The 9852-nt window shown below is 37.2% G+C and overlaps 1 pseudogene; it reads right to left on the bottom strand.

Moving 5' to 3' along the window:
- Positions 1-5291: 5291 nt before the first annotated feature.
- On the bottom strand, positions 5292-5744 carry LOC138153127 (large ribosomal subunit protein eL31-like; annotated as a pseudogene).
- Between the last annotated feature and the right edge of the window lie 4108 nt (positions 5745-9852).

Here is a 9852-nt window from a genome sequence, read left to right as displayed (position 1 = left end):
CTCACCCAGAGCACACTAGTACATAGTGAGGCATACATGTAGATAACTCATGCATCCAGCGCTGTAGGGCACTTTTTCTTCTCATGGTGTTTTCATATTGCTCCTAACTGGTTATAGCATCTCTGCTGGGTGGGTTGCTCAGCTGGGCCCATGAGGCCAGTTCTTGTTCACAGTTAAGCTCTAAACTCATAGGGCTAATTCTGCATTGAATCCATGGTTTACTGTCTTCTCTGCTTCCAAGAGTCATACTCCTGGAAACTATTTCCTACCACAACTCTCTTTCTACAACTACAGACCTAGATTTTCTGTGTCCTACTAGATCAGTAATTCTTCTAGAAGATGCAATGGCTGATAGAAAGTGGGAAGGGGGAACCCTTCCCCCTTACATAGAGTACAATATGACACATATGTAGGGACTATGTATGTGATCAAGGTGCCATGATTCCCAAGGTAACAGTGATTAGATCTTGATTTCCATTAGCAGAAGAAAAGAGGTTCACAAATGTGGACTTTCTTAGAAATAGCTTTTAGGTGACATGACAGGAAAGATTGTTGTTTAACCAGCTTATGACAGATAAGTTGCCCTTCTGATTCCATTGAGGAAATCTCTTTATGTTTCAGAAAGAGACAAAAGGAAGTAGACTGTTCTTTTCACTTCATTAGAACACTTTAATACCTCATTTTTCTTTTATTTATCATCAGCTAGGATGGATGGGGAAAATAAAAAAAGAAATATATTAGAAGTCAAATAGAAATCAAATAGAAGTACATTAACTGATAGTATTGTTTTTGGAAATAAGTAACAATTCTTAGCAGACAGTAATGCAGGCCCATGTCCTACTATACCTCAAATGAAACATTTAATATTATTTGACTATATTTATAAGTCAATGACATAGTAGAATATTAGGCCTGCAGTCAGGGGTTCAAATCCTGATTCTAGCAATTATAGAATGTGATCCTAAACAAATAATTAATCCTTTGAGTCATGGGCAACATTCTATGACTATAAGTTTAATCTTAGAGAATAAATATTCAAGATGGCTTAGTCATTACCATTGGTAAAAAGAATTTCTATGCCTAGAAATCGCGGGTAATTTGTGTTTTCTATTTTTATATTAATAATCATCATCTTTAAGAAAAAAAAGTATTTCTTTAGGCTGTCTCTAAAAATAGTAAGCCAAGCTTTTATTCTTTCATGGATTGATTCTTAAAACGTGTTGCCTTTGAGCTCAGAATATAAAGTGGGGTGGTAAGAACAGGATCAAGTAAACTTAATCAATCCACTATGAGGACAGCAGTTCCATGTCCTATGCCTGTGCTACACATTAGTTACCATTTCCCACATTTCCTCATATCAAGAAACAAAAGAAGAAAGAAAACTATAGATATGGAAGCTTAAGGTTTTCATATTAATTGAGCATGGCTGACCTCAAAGCCTCTTTTTCTTAATGATTTTAGCATGCCACTGTCACAGAGTGCTGTTACTTTTTTCACTTCATAATTTTATGGTGAAATGAACTCAAATATAAATGAAAGGGAAACTTAAAAATATACACATATGTACACATAAATTCCCATCTTTTCCTCAGTTACTTTCCCCCTTGCTTTCTTTCTCTTGTACAAAAGGTGTTTATTTCTTCAATAAAAGAGTCATTACAGATGCTTGTATGATGTCAGTTTGCAGTAGTGTAACAAGAATTTTTGTGTCTCAGCTACAATGAATTTCTGAGAGAATCTGTTGTTTTATAGGCTGATGCTGCAATTGGAAAAGTTCCAAATCATTACCTAAATTTACATCCTATTGTTATGCATGAATCTCTTTATAACTTCCTATAGGGTATTTAGAAATAAAATGAAGATTCTTTTCTTGTTCCTATTTTGCTGATACCCTAGTAGGAAAAAAAATACAAGTCTCATAACTAACTTTTGCTTAGAAAGGAAGGCTGTTGGCAAGAAATTTGTTCCAGCACACTAGAAGTCTGGAGTCTAGAGCACTAGAAGAATAACAACAATAAAATGAAACCAAGGTTCTGTTCCTAAGGTCTCTGTTTCTTCTTAGTTTCTAAGGTCTCTGCAATCTTCATTGCATTGTTATGGCCATCCCATAGAACTAACCAGTTTTTTGCTTCTTTTTTTTCTATCTTTGATATCTACTTTTTATTTCTTTAAAGCAATTGGGGTTAAGTAACTTGCTCAAGGTTACACGGACAGTTATTTCTGGGTGTGGTGCTAAGTATCAGAGCCTGGATTCAATCCCAGGCCATCCTGAATCTGGGGCAGTGCTCTTACTTGCTGTGCTACCTGGTCACCCCTTGATATCTACTTTTAAAGGATACTATTCTTACTTACATATCATGGATTACCACAAAAGTATACTGCCAACAACCACCTCCCCATTTAATTAAATATCTCTACATAAGCTATTTACTGATAAGAAGACCTGAGTTCAAATTCTGCCTCAAACACTATATGAATATCTGCAAGATACTGAAGCTATTTCCTCATTTTAAAAAATAGTGATAATAATAATTATATTAGCTACTTTATAAGGGTCATTGGGAAAATATTTTATATACCTTAAGGAATATGAGTTGATATTTTTATTGAAATTTTCCAAAGATAATTTACAAAAATTTTCCTTGATAGTCAATTTAAATATATTTAATTCTCACTCTTGAAGAAATTTTTTTCACATCACTAAATGAAGTCTCTTCAGCAGTTCTGTGAATATATTTTCTCTGTCAGTTTGAAGGGGATTAATGTTCTCTTGATAGTAATAATATCCCAGTGAAAGGGGCTAGCATTTGGATACTGTCTCTACTATCATGTTGGTTAATGGGGAGCTGAAGAAGGGAATTCTCAGGTAAGTTTCAGGGTGAGTAGCTGATATTCTGAGTGGAATAGAACCATAAAAAACACTGAATTGAAGATATAATTAAGCAAACTGACTTAAAAAAAGAGATATTTTGTTGTAATAGTTTCCTTTTGTTTAGTTGTGTGTGACTCTTCATGACCCTGTTTGGCGATTTCTTATCAAAAATACTGGAGTGGTTTACCATTTCCTCCTCCAGTTCATTTTATAGATGATAAAAGTGAGGCAAACAGGGTAAAATTACTTGTTCAGGGCACAGCTAGTAAGTATCTGAGGACAGATTTGAACTTGCAATGAGTCTTCCTGATTCCATGTGCAGCACTTTATCCACTGAGACAGCTAACTTCCCCCCTAGGTAGTCATTAAAATTGGCCTGTCATTCAAAAATGGTCACCATGTTAACCTATTACCAATCTCCTGCTAGCTACATGGTCTCTAAGAGTCCTCACTGAGGATTTCTTTTAGTAATTTTCAACTGCAAAGTCAATAGAAATTGTCCGTGTTGAGTGAATCTGTTATTTTTATATAATGCTTCTTAATATAGACTCCCTAGGTAGTGGAATTTAAACATAAATTTAGGTGGGGGTAATTCAGAAAGTACTGTTTGATAGGCTTGTTCTGATACTGGTAAATTCTCTAGAGCGGCACTAACCTAGGCTAATGTAGACAAACAAATGTGTTAACTTACTCCAATGATAATAGAAGGGAAGACCCATGATTAGACACTATCATGACTTCAACAACATTATCCACCTCACCACAATCCTCCCCACTCTTCTTCTCTCTCTCCCTTCTCAACCTTCCCCAGGAGGCTTTTTCCCCAATAATAATAGTTGACATTTACATAGCACTTTAAGATCTGTAAACACTTAACATATGCTATTTCATTTGATACAATACTGTGAGATAGGTATTATTATTGTCCTCATTTTATAGATAACAAAACTACTACTTAAAGAGGTTGAATGACTTACCCAGAATCACATAGCTAAGTTCTGATCTTTTGGACAATCAGTTAAACCCTTTATCCAATAATTCTCATTCTACTGCCATCAGTCACCAAGAATATCCTTGTTCCAACCAAGAAACATACTTCTCCTTCTCCTTCTCCCATTACCTAGGTCTCTTCTGTAAGTGATCGGGATTCTATTCATTTCCATTTCTGAAACATTAAATTGCTCTTATTTGCTAGTTTCTAGGGGTACAGAAGTAAAAACAAGACTCCAGAAGATTAAATTATTTTGAGGATGGAAAACTTTTACATTGGTAAGGAAATATAATACACATGCAAAATAAATACAAGAGTTTTTTCGGTCAGACTTAACCTAGTCCAGTCCATTGATTTAGACTGGAGATTAAAATACTATAAGGGATCATGGACCACAAAATGCAATAAAAATGTTTTTACTGATCTTAGGTCTTCCCTCCTGCTGTCATTGGGATCAGTGAAGGCATTTATCTATGAAATAAAAACATTTTTGCTAATAGATTATGTTAATATAATTTTATATATTAAAAAGATATTAATTTAAATAGAATGCTCCTCTACTCTAGCTTCATAGTTACCATGGCAAAGGGTCCTGAGGGATCAAATAGTGCAGTATGAACTTCTACAACACTGCTGCTACTAATTCCCTCCAGGGTTGACCTTTTGTAATCAAGTTAAAAGGCCAAAGATGTTCTTGTTTCTTTTAAAGACCATCCCTGACCTACTTGTAGTCTAGAGGTACTGCCTGATTTGCAGGGTGCTGAGTCCTAGATAAGGCCAAAAGTAGAAAAAGAAAGGAAAGAAAAGAAAAGAAGAGAAGAGAAGAGAAGAGAAAAGGGTAATGAGAAAGAGAAGAAAAAGGGGGAAGAGTAATGAAGTAAAAGGGAGAGGAGGAGGCAGAGATGGCATCCTCAGGTCCTTGGATACTCAGGTGCAGTAGGTTGGTAAATCTTTTAAAAGGACCCACCTGTTGCCTGCGTTCTTAACCTCAGCACTGAAGGAAGGAGTAGAGTAATCAGAGTTCCTATTACACAGATAGTTGCATAGGGAAGGCACTAATAAGTTTAGGAATCAGGAAAGGAGAGGGTGGTACTTGAACTGAACTGGGAAGGAAACTAGGAGTCCTAAGAGGTAGAGGTGAGGAAAGAGAACATTCTAGGACTGGGAAATGGAATGTGAAAAAGTTTTGAAGAGAGAAATAGAATGGTGGTAATAAAAGACAACAAGCAAACCATTTTAGACTGGATTGGAACAAAATATAATACGTAAACAACTTGGAAAAATTGGAGGTATATTGTGAAGGGCTTTGAATCCCAAGCAAATAAGCTTATATTTCATCATAGAGAAAATGAGGAAACATCAATTTTTCTTTTTTCTTTTTTTTTTTACCAGCTGACATTTTATAACTTTATTTGAACGAAGTTTAATTTAGTTTTCATGCACGTTGACCATCTGTAAGCTTTTGAAGGTGGTGACAGGCACGTACATAACCAACGTATACAGCTTGTTTGGCAAATCTTCATCCTCATTGCGTTTCCTGGACAACCGCACTCGGATACGGTATGGGAAGTTCCTTTTTCCTTTGGTCCAAACAGCTTTGTTGAGTCTGGTGTCAATGCGCACGTCTGGACTTCCCATCTCTTTCATGGCGAATTTGCGGATCTTCTTTAGGGCCCGGGGAGCGCGCTTTTTGATGCCTACACCATGGATCCGCTTGTGGATGTTGGTGGTGTACTACCTGGTCACCACCTCGTTGATGACGGAGCGCCCCTTCTTCTTCTCGCCGCCCTTCTTCGCGGGAGCCATCCTTCCTGGGACCAGGTCGGAAAGGAAAGACATCAATTTTTCTTGAGCAAGTGCATGACATGGTCAAAGCTATGCTTTAGCAATATCAGTTTGGTATCTGTGTGGAAGACAAATTGGGGAAGGATAAGGAGAACAATAAGAAGCTATTGCAGTAGCCCCAAGTAAGATTTTTTTTTAGGATTTGAATTATTTTGGTTGTGTAGTGAGTAGTGAAAAAAGAACAGGTATGAGATATTTTGGAGTTAAAATTGTTAAGACCAAGGATGTAATCAGATTTGAGGAAATTCAGTTGTTTCTCAAGTCCTTGCTACTATGAGGAGCTCCCTATTTATTTAATCTTCAGATACCGGATGCTCTTACAATTCCCAGCTTTGCAGAAGGCACTAGCTTCTAGGATGGACATGGGTGCTTACAATGGGTAATTTTGTAAGTATTCTTGATCCCCACCAAAAAAAGTGTTGAATGGGAATAGGTTAGAAGCCTATTAATAGCTGGACCATAATGTTTTATTTGCTGCAATAAGGGTCAGAGCCAAAAAAGAAAAACCAAAGAGATGTAGGTCAGATATTTCTGTGAAAGGGAGAGTTGTCTTATTTGAAAACTCAGAAATGTTTCCATAGGGATTCAGTAAAAGTGCTTCCAAGGGAAACTATCCTATCCTCAGAAGTTCTCAGAGATATCAGCCCATTCTTCTCTTCCTTACCCTCCTTGACTGCAAAGGAAAGTATTCCTCATTTGAAGAAAATACATAACCTTGAATCACATGCCCTCCTGTCTTTCTCATTGTTGAGCTGAAAATCACTTATTACATGGAGAAGATAGAGTTGCTGAATGTTTTCTTTACTTGATTTTTGTCTCCTAAAGAGAATATGTTATATGTAGCTATTTATATACTTGTCTTCCCCATTAGAAGATTAGCTCCTTGAGCTCAGGGATTAATTTTTCCCCCCTTTCTTTGTATACCCAGTGTTTAGCAAAGTACCTGGTATACAACAAATACTCGTTCACTGACCTATTGATCAAATAATTTTTGGATTGAAAAGGACAAAAAGAAAATGGTTGATATAAGCTGACAGTAGAAATTTGTCCTGCAATTAATGGATGCTTCTGATACAGCTTCCTAATGCCCATAAGCACCAGCATACCCAGCACTTGAATGTAGGGATTGCACTAGTCAGGTGGTATGGGGGATTTTTGGATGTTTTTCAATGGGGGCATTTCCAGAAAATCTGGTAAGGGCTTGGGCACCTAGCTGTTCCTGGAGAGAGATGTGATGCAAGTAGGTTCAGAGTGGCATAATAAAGCCAAAGCCAAATGACAAAGAAATGAAGGCAGGGAGTGAGAAGGTGAAACATGAGCACAGGTCCAGGAAACTCTACTTGGTCTTTGGCCTTTATCTCATTTATGTTGGAGCTAGTACTTTACTTCCCCTCACTAATTTAATGCCAACACATTCAGATATTGAAAGAGCAGCTCATTTGGAAGATCAAGAATTCAACATTTGGGGTGGCCAGCTCAGTGAGTGAAGTGCCGGCCCCTGAGTCAGGAGGACCTGAGTTCAGTTCCAGCCTCAGACACTTAACACCCACACAAAAAAACTAGCCATGTAACCTTGGGCAAGTTACTTAATCCCAATTGCCCTCCAAAAAGCAAAAAAAAAAAAAAAAAGACTTCACCATTGGTTGGGACCACGATTAGAGATAATGCTGGAGGCTTTACCATTTCCATACTACAAAATGGTGATGTAGGTTTCTGAGGCTTCACACTGGCAGTACTGAGAGGTCACCTCATTTTGGTCATTTAGTTTGCAATCTAATGAGACAGCATGAGCAGTGGAGATGTATGGATACGTCCTCCAAGATTATAGAAAATGGGGAATGGAGTGCTTGTTGTTTGATTTAGCCCTTGTGTCTTTACCTTACTTTTTTTTGTCTTAAGTAAATAGTCTTTACTTTACTGTGATGTCACATGCTCAGTTCTGGTTCATCAAGGATGGGCTATATATGGTTGAAAAAAAGGGTCATATTAGCATTCATTTTCAAAAGACAACACAACTTAAAAAAAAAAAGATGTTAGGAATCAGATGAGACAAATTCCCACATTAGCCATTCTAAAATTTCAGAACTCATTCTAGATTTTTAAACAATAACTGCTTTGTCAAGAAGTAAGTAGCATACTCCATCATCAGTCCTCTAGAAAAAATCATTTATCATTGTATTGAATGAACAGAATTCTAAAGTCTTTCAAAGTGTTTTTTTCTCTACAATCTTGCTATCATTATATAAAATATATGATATTTCTGCTAACTTCACTCTGTATCAGTTCACAGATGTCTCAAGTTATATCTGAAACTATCCATTTTAAAATTTCTTTTTAAAACATGGTACTTTGTGGAGTAAAGGCAGAGACTCACCTAAGCTCTCCCCCAAACTCCTCCAAATACTTTTTATAATGACTCAAATAAATTCCAGAGCAGGAGAACTCACAAAAAGACAGAATGAAACAAATTTTCAGCCCAAGAAAACTTTGAAGTTTCGAAGGAAAGGTCTGTTGCATCAGGTTGAGAAAGGAATATGGTCCAGCACAGAACACACCAGCACAGACCTGGCTCAAGCAAACCCATAACTAGCCTTAGGAGTGACTCAATCAGCAGCAGCAGCAGCAACAATGTCTTCTTCCAGGGCTTTTTGTCTACAGATGATATTGGGGATCAAACAATTGGTCAGAAGGAAATTATAGGGGTCTTTTCGCTAGCACTGAGGTAGGACTGTTTCTTTTCCTGTATTGGGATCCAGGTCATAGTCCTGGGTGGCAGTCTTGGGGTAAGGAGGAGCACTGGTATAGCAAAGCTTGTGATCACAGTAGAGAGGGATCTTTCCTCACAGTTGTAGGATAGAAAAGTGTGCTGTGGTCACTCACAGACCAGAGTGCAGGTCAGGAGAGGAGGAAACACTTCTTAGATCATACCAATTAGAAGAACAGGTCCCTAGAAGTATCTCTGAAAACAGCTGCACAAAACCACTGAAAACTGGGACTATGCAGGATCCCTCCACTGAAGCAGAGTCCTACTTGAACAAATAGTTAAAAGTCAAGTAAAAATATGAGGAAATGAACAATGAGAAAAAATTTCTCACTATATAAAGTTATTATAGTGCCAAGGAAAATCAAAATACACAGTCAGAAGAAGACAACAAATTCATGGGTCTTACATCCAAAGCCTCCAACAAAAATATGAATTGATATCAAGTCATGGAAGAGCTCAAAAAGGATTTTGAAAAGTAAGTGAGATAGAGGAAAAATTGGGAAAAGAAATAAAAGTTATGCAAGACATTCATGAAAAAATGAGACAACAACTTGGTAAAGGAGACACAAAAAAGTACTGAAGAAAGTAACACCTTAAAAACACACTAGAACAAATGGTAAAAGAGGTCCAAAAAGCCAAAGAGAAGGAGAATGCCTTAAAAAGCAGTATTGTTGATAAAAAGATCAGAATATTAGGGTACTTAGAATTAGTATAGATAGACAGAGGGCACAGGTGTGAATTAAATATGAAGGAACAATATCTAAAAAATAAAATTAAGGGTTGAGAGAGGAATGTACTGGGAGAAAGAGAAAGGGAGAGGTAGAATGGGGTAAATTATTTGACACAAAAGGGGCAATAAAAAGCTTATGCAGTGAAGGGAAATGGGGGAATTGAGGGAGAGTGAGTGAAAATTACTCTTATCAGAATTGACTGACTCAAAGAGGGAATAATATACATAAACAATATGGTATAGAAATCTATGTTATTCTACAGGAAAGTAGAAGGGGAATGGCATAAAAGAATGTGGGAGGGTGATAGAAGGGAAGACAGATCAGGGGAGGGGGTAGTCAGAAGCAAAACACTTTTGAGGAGGGATAAGGTGAAAGGAGAGAAAGAACAGAAGAAATGGGAGGGAATAGAATGGAGGGGAATATAGTTCTCATGTTTTTCTCCTTTTTGTTCCGATTCCTTCACAACATGACTAATGTGGAAAGGTGTCTATTAGAATTATACACGTATAGCCTTCATCAGATTTCACATCGTCTTGGGGCAGGGGAAGGTCAGGGATTGAGAAAAAAAAATCGGAACTCAAAATCTTATAAAAGTAAATGATGTGGGGCAGCCAGGTGGCACAGTGGGTAAGTGCACCAGCCCCAGAGT

This window comes from Petaurus breviceps, unplaced genomic scaffold (genome assembly GCF_028583685.1).
Source record: "Petaurus breviceps papuanus isolate PSGF00001 unplaced genomic scaffold, PetGlider_PUasm1.0 90977, whole genome shotgun sequence".
In the NCBI taxonomy this organism is placed as follows: Eukaryota; Metazoa; Chordata; class Mammalia; order Diprotodontia; family Petauridae; genus Petaurus; species Petaurus breviceps.
The sequence above is the reverse complement of the archived record's forward strand: the minus strand, read 5'-3'. Positions and strand labels throughout refer to the sequence as shown.